Source organism: Pan troglodytes, chromosome 14 (assembly GCF_028858775.2).
Source record: "Pan troglodytes isolate AG18354 chromosome 14, NHGRI_mPanTro3-v2.0_pri, whole genome shotgun sequence".
Taxonomy (NCBI): Eukaryota; Metazoa; Chordata; class Mammalia; order Primates; family Hominidae; genus Pan; species Pan troglodytes.
Genome location: NC_072412.2, coordinates 79511818 through 79527345, shown reverse-complemented (window position 1 = coordinate 79527345; position 15528 = coordinate 79511818). Strand labels below are relative to the sequence as shown.

Genomic DNA, 15528 nt, shown 5'->3' with positions numbered 1-15528 from the left:
CAAAATAATACTTGCTTTGAAATGCTCTTAAGTCCTCAGTTGGAAAGGGCAATCTATGGTGAACATAATTGCTTATGAAGTATAAATTACTGATTATGAATTGTAAATTTTTTTAAGTAAATCCGGATGTTTCTTTGTTGAGTTGTTCAGTTGGAATTTATTTAGGTGATAATAATATAAAATGTTGTGAAGTTGCAATGCCTGGAATCTAATCATTCACTTTTGAGTAACCTATAAATTAAGTTGCCATTAAAATAATTCTAGAATTAGGTGTTTGACTATAGTAGTATCATGTAGCTTGTGTTACTAACTTCTTATAAGGCTAAGTTATTATTTTAAGGAACAGGATGACTCAATATACTGGAAATATTTCAAGATGCAATATTAATATTCCCTTTTAGGGTAGAAGGCAGGAAGATAACTTTGCTACATGACTATGTGTAATCATCACTAGTTATTTAATTAAATTTGATAGTTATGCAGCTGGTCATGAAGTTATTTTGTACTTTTAAGTTCTTTTTTTTCCCTGAATTTTACTAGAGGAAATTGTGATGGCATCATGCTGCCTTTTCTCTTTCTTCACTACCCATGAATCTAAAAACCAAGCCACCCTTCAACAGAAATGCAGAATGCCCATAATCATTGACTTATTCCCTTTTAAAGTAAATACATATGTATGTACTTTGTCTTCAGAGCCTAGAAATAATGATGGATTAAGATTTATGTTGTATTACTTTTTGCTTTGACACTATGTTACTACTGAGGCCTGTAATTAAAATATGATCGATGAGTACATAAAACACTGCCTTCTCATAAAATGCTAGTAAATATGGTTGTTTTGGTTCTTGTATGAGGTGGGAATAAATACATTTGATTGATTGTGAACTTACAGAAATTTTTGCAGATATGAATTACAGAATTGTGCATTCACCATTAGCAAGGTATTGTTTTATTTGGAGTGAGTTTCTTTATCACACGTGAAATAAGTTTCACCTTCCTAGTTTAACCAAACTAAAATCTGATGATTCAGAGCATACAGGCTTTTTAGACTGCAAACTTGAGATGCAGACACTCGTTGCTTACTTGATAATCTCTTTCTTTTGTTCTCTAATGGGCCAGGAGCTAGTCCCACTATTCTCTAGTGAAAACGTAGAGGAAAAAGAGGAATTAGGGAAACTTTTCATGGATTTTACCTGAGCCAAACCCTCTTTGATATTGCTGACACTTCTGATTGAACTGAACAAATCAGATTTGAATAATAACAACATAACTGCAGGCCAAATCAGATATTTATTTTCTTTTACAATTTAGAAATGATATTGCAAATGTTTTAAGAATTCAAAATTAACAAGTAGCAAAACATGCAAAGTTGCATATTATCTTATATATGTATACATGTGTACATGATAGAACCTAATCTTTGTAAAATAAGATAAAAATTATTTTATTATAAAGTTAATTAATAAAGATATTAATGTTGCTCATGGCCTTTCATACCATTTTGATTCACTAATGAAAGAAACAAAAGTGATTTTTTTTGTTTGCCATGATCATTTTGTGAGAGAGATTTTTATTTTGAAAGTATAATATATAAAGTAATATTGCTAAAATTTAATTTTCTGGAAAATGAATTATTGTAGTAGAACTTTTAAGACTCATGCTATAATTTGCTCTCTACATGAATATATTTGTTTCATGCATTATTTTTTACTCAGTAGTTTTCTCGTATCAAGAATAAAAATTTAAGTATAAACCCTGCAGATTGTGCTATGATCATTAGGAATATGAGATTTGGGATCAAGGATGTATGAATTAGAACCCTAGCTCTGTCACTTATACCTATGTAAATGGGAAAGTTATTTAATCTCACTAATCTTCATTTTTATTAGTGATAAAATAGGGATAATAACATAATAAGAAGATTATTGGGAAGATTAGGAACATAATGTATAGGCCAGGTGTGATGACTCACGCCTGTAATCCCAGCCCTTTGGGAGGCCGATGTGGGCAGATCACGAGGTCAGGAGTTCGAGACCAGCCTGGCCAACATTTTGAAACCCGATCTCTACTAAAGATACAAAAAATTAGCCAGGGGTGGTGGCGCACGCCTGTAATCCCAGCTACTGAGGAGGCTGAGGCAGGAGAATCATCACTTAAACCCGGGAGGTGGAGGTTGCAGTGAGCCAAGATTGAGCCATTGCACTTCAGCCTGGGCAACAGGGTGAGACTCTTATCTAAAAAAAAAAAAAGAACATAATGTATAAATGTCTAGCATCCATCAATTATCAATAAATGATTGAAATTACTTATTATCTCTCCCAAAAAATACCAAAATCAATAATATTCAAAAACCTTTTCTCTTTTTTATAAAAACAAGTATGGAGGAACAAAAACTTGTTGAATTTTAAACAGAAAAACTACCTCAAGACATTGGTATGGAACTGCTTCTCAAAGTTTTTACAATAACAAATTTTAAGGGATGAGAGTTTAGTATGAGAAATTATTTGAGGACATCCCATATTTTCTATTTTTATTAGTTCATACTAAGTTTTTATAATAACCATATTCTACAAATGTTGCTATAGCATTTTATACTTTTTTATTGCTTAACTGATTAATTAGGTAATAGTAAAACCGTCTAGTGGAAGAAGCCTCCCTACCTCACAGAATGAATAAAGGAAAGGGCATTTCAGTAATTCCTCAGTTCTTTGTTTAGCATATATGCAGCTGGGCGGTGAGCCAGCAGTGAAGGCTGAGAGAATAAAGGGAGCCCCCATTTCCCTTCCTACTTCAGATGTGTATTTCTGGTATGCATGAGCAAAGGAAAATACGATAGGGAAGTTGGATTTTCAAAATGCTAATGATAAAAATACAAAGTGTAATGCATAAATGTAGATGATTGTACTGGCTACTTTTAAAGTTGGTATAACGTATCTGGTCTCTGATAGAGAAATAGGTTACCCTACATGTCACATTACGTGAAGGACTGTGAATGCGCACATCCGTCTAAGCTCACGTGTCCTGTCAGTTGAACCATTTGTCCTTTCAGCTGTCTATTGTGCATCTATCATTATCGGGCATTTTATTGACACCAAAGATACAGTGTTGGGCAAAGCAGATGTTGTTTCTGTCTCATAGTGCTTACAGTCTAATGAGAGCTACTGACTTTCCACGAAATAATCATAGAAACAAATAACTGATAATTGTGGACAGAGTTGGACTAAAATAGACCAGCCAGGGAGTTGCCCAGTGGAATGAGTTTAATTATAATCGCAAATAGAGAAAGCTGTATTTGACCAAAGTATTTTCATGTAGGATGTCATGTTCTAGGAAGACATGTATTTACTGTGATGCTCAGGGAGTGGTGAGGGTTTGGGAAGGGGTGGGGTGAAACTTCTGCAAGGGATGCTTGACTAAGGACAGAATGGCATGAAAAGATTTTTTTAAAACTCCTTCCTGAGAAGTATGAAAATGCCTTCAAGTGAGGCTAGAACCTCAGCCTTTCCAAGTGTGTAAAGAATAGTGATCTAAAGCAGTGGCAGGTTGTCAGCTAGCACAGAACACCCCGACATCTCTATTGGGCCTTGGATATAATATGTGATATGAAGAAAAACGGAATGATGTCCTAGAAGGTACAGTAAACGAACATAATTTAGAATTGAGCTATGAGAGGGAGGATGTCAGGAAATGTCTCCAAAGGAAGACATTTTTCCACTTGATACATAAGGACAAGTAGCAGTTAGCCCCCCACAGCGGTGGTACTGGGAGGTGCGGGGTTCCCACATAGAGAGAAGAGTTTTGTTATTACGTTGGTGCAAAAGTAATTGCGGTTTTTGTCAACGGAATGGCATAAACTGCATTTACTCTTGCACCAGCCTATACTGTGGAATCTAAGACATGATATTTATAAACCGAACCCTAAAGGAATTATTTGACCTCACAAAGGAATTTAAGTCCTTTTTGGGTAAGTTTGTGGCACATTTCCTGGGAGACACTCATTAGCTTTCACCAATATTTAATAGAAGGAAAGCATTGAGCAAGCTTGCCCAACCCGCAGCTGTGGGCTGTATGCAACCCAGGACTGCTTTGAATAAGGCCCAACACAAATTTGTAAACTTTCTTAAAACATTATGAGACTTTTTTTGCAATTTTAAAAAACTCATCAGCTATCATTAGTGTTAGTGTATTTTATGTGTGGCTCAAGTTAATTTTTCTTCTTCCGTTGTGGCCCAGGGAAGCCAAAAGACTGGACACCCCTGGCATACAGGGTCAAGACAGATCTCAGGCAAAGTTATTCTTGGTTCATTATTGCCTTGATGGAAGAGCAGGCACGTTTAGGATTCTCCTTCCTTCCGATATGCAGTGTGCATTTACCTTATACCAACCACATTTCTAGGAATTGGTGTCCCAAAATGAGCAATTCCCTACTGTCAGGGACCTTACATTCTAGTAGCAGTGACAGTTCATGTGTATCAGATGCTACAAGTGCTATGAAGACAAATAAGGCATGATAAGGGAGTTGGAAAGTTAATAGGAGAGGGGCACAGCTTTAGGTATAATCAAGGAAGGCCTCTCTGAGAAGTAAGCTGTGTCAGTAATAGCTGTGGAAGACCTTTGCAAAAAGAGAACTGCAGGTTCAAAGACTCTGAGGCATGAGTGAGTATGGCCTTTGTGAAGAGGAGCTGCTAGAAGGCTGGTGGAACTAGAGAGGCTTAAGTAGGGGGAGGGAAGGGGAGGGTAAATGAAGGATCTGGTAGGTTCTCAAGGCAATGCTGTACAGTCTTTGGTTTTGTTTTAAATATGTTGGGAAGCCACTGGGTTGAGAATGAACAGGAGGGTGACATGATCTGTTTTACCTTTTACAAAAATCGTTGAACCACTGCATGCTGTAAAGAATACGGGGAAGGAGCAGAACTAGGAAGAACTAGTAAGGGGGACTATTGCAGTATGGGTCGGATGGTGGGATATGAGGGAAGGAGAGGAAGTAAGGGTGACTTCTAGGTTTTTGGGTGACCTATTGTTCTCTACTAAGATGAGCACAGTGGGGTTGAGAGAGGAATTCCCTTTGGGACGTGTTAAATTTGATATGCCTGTTCCACATTTTAATAGAGCTTGAGATGGGAGTTGGGTGGGTGAGCCTGGAGCTCAGAGGAAAGAGGAGACAGATTTGGAGAAATAAAATTTGGGAACCACTAGGGATCATCTCAGGAGAGCCAAATGGAGAAGGAGAAGCATGGAAGACTGGACACCTGAGCATTGTGAGGTTAGAAAGTGAAGAGGGATGCAAGAGTCAGCATGGAAACCCATCTGTTCATGAGGAAAGTGGAGTAATGTTAAAGAGAATGCAGGTGGAGCGTGTTTTCAAGAGCAGCTTGTCAATGGTATCAAATGCTGCTCAGGGACCAAATAAAATGAGGACCGAGAATTGTGCATTTGGCGAGGGAGTGTTCATCGTTGACACTGACCTGCAGTGTGTCAGTGGAATGGTGGGGACAAAAGACTGCCTGAAGTAAGTTGGTGTTCAGATGAGAGGTGAGGAAGAGGAGACTGAAAGTCTAGATAGTTCTTTGGAGTAGTTTTGCTTTAAAGAGTTGTAGAGAAATGGAATGAGAGCTGGAGAGGCATTAGGTTCTCAAGGGAGGGGTTTTAAAAGAAGGAGATAGTATAGCAAGTTTATATGCCATCAGGAATAATCCTACATCATTATCTTCTGTTTTTTGTATTTCCTTTCATTTTCCATTATGTATCTTTTTCCTAACAATTTTGTCAACATAATAAATAGACTTTAGAATTCAGATTAATTACTGCAAGATGCAGGTGTGTTCACAGTACAATATAAGCAATAACGTGCAATTAAGGACTTTGCTTCTATAATTCTTCCTGTTTAGGATTGTCCATTTTCAACTCTTTACTGGATTATTAGCAAACAAATAAAAATAAAAGTAAAATTTGAGTTCCATTGATAATTATAAAAATGATACCAGAAATTATATAAATATAAGATCAACATTTTTTCTTCATTGTTTAGTGGAATGTGCAGGATAACTGAAAATAAACCATGAGTCCAAAATTATTACTTTGTCCTTTAAAGGCATTTTTTTACATTTAAACATTAATAGGTATTACATTTTAGAAATTCAAGATACATAGAAGGTAATGTCAGACAGGTGTGGTGGCTCATGCCCGTATTCCCAGCACTTTGGGAGGCCAATGAAGGCAGATTGCTTGAGCTCAGGAGCTCGAGATGAGCCTGGGAAACATGGTGAAACCTTGTCTCTACCAAAAATACAAAAAAAAATAATAATAACCAGGTATGGTGGTAAGCACCTGTGGTCCCAGGTACTTAGGAGCCTGAGATGGGAGGATCACTTGAGCCCAGGAGATAGAGGTTGCAGTGAGCTGAGATCACACCACTGCACTCCAGCCTGGGTGACAGAGCCAAATCCCATCTTAAAAAAAAAAAAAAAAAAAAAAAAAAAGTTAATGTCATAGCCAAATAAAGATCTGGGGAGTAAAAAACAAAAGGACGCATCTCCTCTCTTCTATACCTGAGCCAGTAACCTTGATGGTAACCTTGATGCCTGGGAGTGAGTCTTGAGCAAGGATGTGATTGATCAGTGGCTTTCAAACCATCAGGGCCTGCAGAAGCCTGGTGCAGCCAGGTGGGTATTTTACTTTGCCCAATTTTCTTTCCTAACCACTATCCTTTTGTTCTTTATTAACTTATGTAGATGCTCTGCTATTTCTCCCATTTTGCTACATTTCTGTCTTTTCCTTAGCCACGCAAAAGCAATCAAATGTCCAGATGACGGTAATAAAATAGATTGCTTGAAGAAAAAGAGCCCAGCTCTGGTTTCCTACCATCCCACATTTTCTTTCATGCAAATTTAACACCAGCAGCAGCAGAGTCTACCAGCATTTAGCAAAACATATTTATTACATTAAGACTTTTATTGAAATAGTGTCATAATTGAAAAAATAACTTATTATAGGTCCAAATGCATTATTTCTTATTAAAATAATCATGTGTTTAGATCCTTGAGTATGAAGTACTTTTCCCAAAATACCTGAGTAGAACATGTTGATACTGCTGTTAAGAAACTAATCCAATTTGGGTGTGCAATTTCTTTGGTCTTCTCCTTTTAAAGAATGTTGCTTTCTTACTATATTTAGACACAGACACACGGTGAAGAATCCTCCAAAAATATGTTATTTTCATAGCATCCATTCAGGAGTTTCAAAGGGATGTGGCTGTAGACTAATTTGAAATACACCCCATTTTCTTCCTACAGGCTGTTGCTTTTCTCAGCAGCCTATAGAAAGAAGCCACAAGTGTATTTTTAGTCTCATGCTGGTTATATTTGTGAAAGAAAATATAGTCATCACAGAGATTGCTGCAAAACTCATTGTGCATTGTGACCTTAGGTTCTGTCCCGTTGATGCAACTGGAGTTTATTCCCATGGAACTTCCCATTTCAGATCTCTTTGTTTCACTAATTTTCTTTTGTCGCCAGCTTTCTCACTTGTTGGTGTCTTTGTTTCAGGTCATGAATCCTTCCTGTACTCAGTTGCTAGAGATTTCGTTCATGTTACAGACTCACTTCTGTCTACCTTACATGTGACTGTCCTCTTTTGTTCACCATTTGGTGGAATCCTGGCGTCACCCATCCATATGACAGAATAGTCCTAGATAGCTGATCTGTGATTATGTGTGAAGTTATCTTTGCTTCCCTTGATGAATTGATTCTGTTTACTCTTAAGTATGGTGACTACTAGCCATAGGTTAATTCTTCAATTTAGAATTTGATTTTTATCGACAAACTAGCAAGTTACTTATGGTCTTTACTTTTTTCATGTTGTTTATTGGGAAATGGGACTGGAATATTGCTGTTATTTGGTTTATGGTTATTAAATATAGGCTTTGATAAGACTTGAGTGTTTCACTCTTATGGCAAAACAAAGATAGGAGCTTGTTAAATAGTGAGAGAAAGGCAGGCAGCCCATGTTTATGAAATATTGAATTTTCACTGTGAGTTCAGAACCCTTTTTTTTCCTACAGATACATTGGTGATTTGTGGTTTATTTTTACCTGATTTTCAACATGGTAGAAACTTATCTGCATTTTTTCACTTCTGGGCATGCACAAGAGGTTGAATAGATTCCATCAAAAAAATTGGCTTCTTAACGCTCTTGTTTATCTGAAATGCCTACAATCTGTCAATTTCGCTGCTTCATCTGGCATAGACTGGGATAGTTCTAAGATTCGATGATAATAACTGGCGCAGGGAGGAGACAGAAACTGTCTGTATTGTTCTAAGAGAGCTAGCAGAAAGGAGAAAACTCTAAGCTCCTCATAGACTGTAAAATGCCCAGAAATGAGTTTAATTAGCTCCTCCCACCTCCCTGCATTAAATAGTAAATAAAAGTTTAAAGGAGAAAAGAGGAGGAAGAGGAGAAGGTATGGATACCCAGGACGGATCATTTTAAAAGGTAGATGTTACTTAAGGAAGTGAAGATAAACAGGACAGTCAAATCCATTTGTTAGGTAAAGCAGCTAAAGCAAGAAGATGTTTAAAAAATGGGCTTAGTTTTCATTTCATTGTAAAGTGATATTAGGTACTACGGAATAAGGTAACCTGGCACACTATTTTATTTATTAGGTCAAGTTTCTCCTATAATAAAAAGACCTAGTTTATGTTTAAAGAAATACTTCTATGATTAAATTACATTTTACTGGTAAAGTATTCTAATGTAATCTACATATTTACTTTTTCACCAAACCTGAAAAGTTTTCTCTGATAATATTTAGTACATTGAATGTTACATATTGGATTTTGATGTGTAATATCTTTTATTTCCCTTGTGAATAGTTCTATTTAAAAAAAACTAATTTTTTCTATCCTGGAATTATGTTCTTATTAAATATGCTTCTGATTTCATATAGTACAAGTGCTGTTATGCTACAAGGGAATTCTTATTCTACATAGTAGATTGCAAGTATTTGTAGAATTATTTTGGCATCTATACTCACTGTAAGAAATACATACATATGTGAAAACATATTTAGTAAATAGACACCTTTTCATTAGTAGGAACAAATGAAAGAAGGAAGACTATAAGATTCAAGAGGGAAACTTAGTCTTAGAATCATTACCAGCACTGTTTTAAATTGGCTTTTTAATAATTTACAACTCTGTGGCTGTGGTTTCTGTTTCCTGTTTTTTTCTTACTCCCTTAATAATTCTTTTTCTGTTCCAGACTATGTTACTATTTTCTCAGCTCTTTCACTCTGCCTGTTTTCCTTTGCTAATGGGGAATTTGATTAACTGGGTATTCTGCTTTGTATTCTTTAGAAAACAACTAATTGATATTTGTCTTTCTATCCAATAAATAAAAAAGAGCTACCAATTTACTGGGTGATAATCACATACTCAATTCTTTCTCCAGCCACCTTTATGTAGGGGAAATGCTACTTTGATCATTGGCCAATTGTATGTGTTTTTCAAGACCAAGCAACTTCACCTTTTTTTTTTTCTTTTAATAATTAGTTCATTTATTCAACAAATGTTTTATGGGCAATTTACAAAGCCAGGAATATCTCCCAGTCCTAGCTGTGGCACTTAAAAGAGAAATTCTTTTTAAAAGCAAGCTCTGGTTCACAGTAGACTAAAATGATTATCACACTGGGGGTCATTTCTGGTTGGATATCAGTTTAGTAGCTCACAATGAGTGATTTTAAAGAAATGAAATAGAATGGAGTAGGTTGAAAAGTATCTGAGAGTGTCACCCAAATAAATATTATTCCTTGAAACTTTTGTGCATTAACTTGTTTACATATATGCAAATGTGGTACTGCGGGCAGGGGGTATGTATATATACTGGTCATGCTGAAATACGTATTTCTTACAGTGGTTCCTGTCCAAAAAGTTTCAGAGAGACCCCACTGCATCTGTCCTTGCTTTCACTCAGCCCCTTCCCTTTTCCTTGCCCTTTCTGCACCTCCCTTTCAAAGTAACCCCCTCAGTTCTAACACCTTTTTTCTCTCACCTTCCCTCCATTTTTCTGTCTTCTTCCTTTTCTCAGTTGTTTTTCTCTGTCTCCCTCCACTCCTCACCATTCTACCTTTTTCTGAGTCTTGATTTTTCTCTTTCGTATCAACCAAATCACCTTTTCCAGAAGTCATGTAATATGGAACCATGAGACCTGTAATGAAAAGGACAGTCTTTTTATTGCCATCTAGTGGCAGAATTTTAGAATGACATGAACTGAAAGAACTCTAGGTAATCTAATTATTTTTTCTACCATGCCCCTAATTATTTTTTCTTCCATGCCCCTAATTATTTTTTCTTCCATGCCCCTGGATTTTCCCAGCTAGTTTAGTGTTGCAAGACAGCGTGGTGAATATGACCCTTTTAAGTAAAACTCAAACCTGAATTCGAGACCTAAGTTATCTACTTTGTTTTTAGACTTCGAGCGTATGAAAATTTTTTAGGACTATATTTGATTTGGGCCAAAAAAAAAAAAAAAAGGTTTAACTTCTACCCGCTTATCCCACTTCCCATCCTATACATTTGCATGTGACTCTATTCAGTGGAAATAAAAATGCTGCATTCTGTGTATCTGTGCTTAGTGTTTTTTAAAACTATGGATTAGGTTTGTTGGCTAAATGGAAGTGTATATATGGCAACTTGTGTGCTACTAGGAAGTTTTGCTGAGAGGTGAACCCACTGAGCCAAGGATACCAGTGCCCTAGAATGTCAGAGAGAGAAAATAAAATTAAAACGGACCAGGCACAGTGGCTCACGCCTGTAATTTCAGCACTTTGGGAGGCTGTGGCGGGTGGATCACTTGAGGTCAGAAGTTCGAGACCAGCCTAGCCACCATGGCGCAACCTCGTCTCTACGAAGAATACAAAAATTAGCCGGGCATGGTGGCATACGCCTTGTAATCCCAGCTACTTGGGAGGCTGAGGCACAGGAATTGCTTGAACCTGAAAGGCAAAGGTTGCAGTGAGCCGAGATCATACCACTGCACCCTAGCGTAGGAAACAGAATGAGACTGTGTCTCATAAAAGTAAAATAAAATAAGATAAAATGAAAATAAATGCAATGGACAGTTATGTCTTGGGACAGAAAGAGTTCAGGAAAACAGAATGTAGGAAAACTTAGTAAAACTGAGAGAACTAGGAATAGCCCTTGGAGAATTCATCAGATAAACTGCCTTTTCAAATACTAGGGTCTTAGGAGTTCAGTAGGAGCATGGTAGAATTAGAAGAAGGGTAATTCTTTGCTAGGTATATGGGTTTCTCAGTTCTTTGGGGAGAGAAAGATATAGCAGGACTTGGGTAACGTATAGTAAGAATAAGCTCCTCTGCTGAGAACTGTGGTGCTTATATAATGTGGTTTATATTGTTATAAATCCTCATTTCTAAAATAAAGAGGTTGTGGTTGGGGGAGGAGGTGTTCTCCCCGAATTCTACACTACAATTTAAGCTCCATGAAAGTACCATTTAAGCCTCATTAGCTAATATTTCCCCAACATCGTGTTTGACACTAATAAATGCTCAATAAATATTTACTGAAGAGATGGATGAAGAAATGAATGCATTAATGTGGGAAACACTGCAGGAACAGTGTTTTGTGTGAGATGCTTAGGAATGCTGTGTGGCCAGTGTAGACGTGCAGTCTGAACCCTGACAGTAGAATAAACCTTCCCATGGTGAAATAGAAGGCTGCCAAAACATAACATGTAACCAGCAAGCCTCCGCACATCCTCACATCTACCTCACATACTACCCCTCCCTCTCAGTCTGTTGCCATTCCACCAAATACATCTCACGTCCCAGCCATGTTGCATGGCCCTTCAGGTGACATTCTACCTTTATCCGTGTAGAAAGCAAAGGGAAGCCTTTTCTTTCTCTGACAAAAGATCTGGTTCAAATGCCTTCTTTTCTGAAACAGTACATACCAAATTGTAAGGCAATTCATATACCACCACCACCCCCACAAACACACACGCGTCATCTTTTCTCATTGCCTTACTGCCTTATCCAACATCTGGCACACAATAAACACTCTTAAGTGCAGAATGAGTGAATACCATCCCCAAAGCTGTTGCTGTGGTATGTCAATCTGTAGTTGCCTGGTGTTCTTGAATACATTGTTTCTGCTGTTTCCCTAGTTGTTTTATTTTGTAGCACTTAATATTAAAGAATAATGTTTGGTGGTACCTTATAGATACTTGATGTGATTTAGGTTTTAGTAGTTTCTGGAGATGAACTCCTGTGGGTAAGAAATATTCTTTGGGCTTCCAAACAGTCTTAATACGTAGATATTGCTGTATGAAAATTGTAGTCAGTTCTTATTTATTCTTTTACTCTCAGGTAAAATATTTTACCTGTGAAACTAGGATAACTAATAGCTTTGATTGGATCCAGGCAATTAATAGAATCTGCTAAGTTTCTTATGTAATAGTAACGCCAATTTCATTTCCCACTCAGGGCGAAACAAATTATGCCTCCTACCACACTGCAGTTAACTGCATCAGCATCATGATGCCATAAAATCTGAAAACTGTGGAGTATGGGTAATCCCACTATAAATTGTAATAAAAATTACCTCTCCGGACTCTATATTCTCTCCATTAAGTTCATAGACAGTGTCTCTTTGTACATAAAGTTTTATGAAATAAATCGACCATTTTTCCTGTCCTTAGCAGATAGCAAGCTGTTTTGATTTAAAAGCTGATAATGGTACAATCAGTTTTTGGTGTTTGTAGAGCATTTTAAAAGCATAAATTTCCTTTAACAAACCTTAAGTAGAAGGGAAATGCTACTTTGCTACTTTTATTTGTACCACAGAGTTAAATATCTCTCTGTGAGAAAGAATAAATGATGTATTTAGCATGGTGGGCCCATTTGTTGCATCCATAAAACAAAGATTTGGTTTTCCTCCTCAGTTCTCTGGTCTTAAAAATGTATTAAGTAAACCGCAGCACGAATCTAAAATAGCTTTGTCTGAATTGTTTCCAGTATTCTGTGTTTAGAAGGCATTTTCAATTTCTTGATTGCTTTTTTGTCTCTTCTGTGCTAAATCCAAGGGCTCCCCCTAATCATCTCCGGTGTGGCCTTTGTCAGACGTGAATGCTGTAAATCAGTCCTCTATAAACACAGAGACCTTTTAAACAGAGGAAACCTTATAGAGGCCTAGGTTGTAAATCTCCAGAGAACATGAACTAGACTCTGGAGGAAGTCTTACATTATAAGAAGGGGAGAGTAGGTGGCATTTGAGGCGAAAGTTGGAGAAGCGTAAAGCTTTGGTACTCAAAGTAGGTAGGAGTGTTTCAGACCAGGAAAAGAGTAAATAATGCGAGTAGAGAATGGAGGGCCACACAAAGAATGAGGAATACTGTGCTTGTACTGGAAAGTAGCCCATGAGGTCGCCTCCCACACAGACACTGCATATGATACAAAATATGTTGTCTACATTACATGTACTCTATGTTACTTATAGGAAAGGACTCAAGATCCTCCGTCTTTCAAAGCATTTTAACTCTTGGCTTGGATATATTTGTTATGTTCTTTGTGAATATAATTTTCTAACCACGTAAGTACAGAATAGCAAATAAAAATGCAAAGAAAAATAAGTGATAGGAATATTTCTCAATCGTTATTTTTATAACTTGGGTTCCCCAAAATGTCTTCTCAGTAGATTTTTATGGATGCCCAATAGTCACAAAATTTTGTAGCACTTCTCTTTCTGTAGATTTTGTTACTGAAAGAAAATAGATCTACTGATTTTGCTTTACCAGTTTATAGATGCTGAATACCTCCTGAGATTCTCATCTGCCAATTCCCTTCCCAAATTAGGAAACTCCCTTTATCTGTAGGGGCACTGAGGGTAAAAAAGTGGCAGCCAGCAAAGAAGACGTCAAAATTATTATTAAAACAAGAACTTGAATAATTGCAGCAAGGTCTTTCTGGATGGGAGCAAACAGGCTAACACGGCGCTTTAGTCCTTGGAGAGAATACTTTATTACAGCGTAATAATTGCTTTTGAAATAATGTCCATTAGTAATGAAAGAAAGGTTAAATTATCATCAGTCCATTTGAAAAAGGTAGCAAAGTATGTAATAAATCTTGTAAATATATTTATTAAAAATCATTTAAATAATATTAAATAACCTTTATAGAGTGCTTATATGTTCTTTCTGCTTTACATATGTTATCTTTAAGCCTGACAATAACCAACATGTAGATATTATTGTCAGTGTTTTGCAGTGAGAAAACTAAGACTCACATCACTTTCTGTACCACTTATAAGGGCACAGCTTAAGAGTGGTAGAGCCTTGAATTAAGTCAGAATTTCTAAATACTCCATAGCCATTTTGCTGTACTTAGGCTTGATGCTTTAAAAAGTATGCCTTAATTATCTAGAGAATGTGTCAGTTTTAAATATCCAATTCCATAATTCCTCAAATTAGGTGGCATTATGTTTTTAAATCATTCAGTTTTTTGACAAGGATTAAAATTTATTATATATGAAATCTATTCTGTATGTAAAATAAGTACGTGTGTGTGTGTGTGTGTGTGTGTGTATGAATTGCGTGAGGTAATTCCATGTTGCTAAATATTGATATTATAGTACTGTATCATGTATTTTCATTTCTTTAGCATCCTGCAGCCTGAAAAACAACAGCCTTAAGCTGTAGGTTAACATTTCTAGGTGCAGGGAAATTTTGTCAAAGTGTGGTTCACTGCGTTTCAGAGATCGACATCCATGTCATTTTTAGACATATCTGGCCCCTGCCTAGAGCTCTTTTGAGCAGGGAATTGGTTAGAAAGACATATACAACACAGACACGCCTGTTCTATCTTGCCTCGTTGTGGTAGTAGTAATTTTCTGGAAAACACAAGGGGAAACTACAAAAATAAAGACACGGCCAACATTTATTATTACTGTTATAATTATATTTATTTTTCTTAGATTAATGAGTTCAATAAAATTCTGAGCACTAGCCAATAGCTAATAATCATTATAACATTACAGTTTTAGAATTATCCAAGCTTATATAGCAGATGTTCAGAAATGCCTTCTTCAAAATTGGAAAATGAATTCAATAAAGTGTGTGTTTGGTTATGGAGAATAGCTTCATAGTAAAATCTGGCATTTTCCAGTTTTTGTTTCAGTGTCTTTTCAGAGCCATATAGTATCTTTTCTGTTTTTGTAGTTCTCTATTATTTATTAAGTTTATCAAAGAGTGAAAGATCTTGCCTGCTGTCCAAAATGTGTTGGTATCATGATATGTCATAGGAAGTATTTTCTATCACGTTCTGGAAGTCATGGTTATAGTAGATCATTACCCATTTATCATCTAACAAATGAGTGCTCACTGGTGATGCACTACTTAGTGGCATTATTGTGCCCATTGGTATAATCTACAGTAATCAAGATAGTATAACCTCCAATTATGTGTTTTATTATCTCATTATCCACCTTGCAACTAATGCAACTATTAACAAGCACATTT

The 15528-nt window shown here is 36.5% G+C and overlaps 1 protein-coding gene across 11 annotated transcripts in view; it reads left to right on the top strand.

Annotated features, from left to right (window-relative positions):
- KLF12 (KLF transcription factor 12) overlaps nt 1–15528 on the top strand; it is a 620046-nt gene that overhangs the window by 460410 nt on the left and 144108 nt on the right. The gene's annotated exons all lie outside the window — the stretch shown is intronic.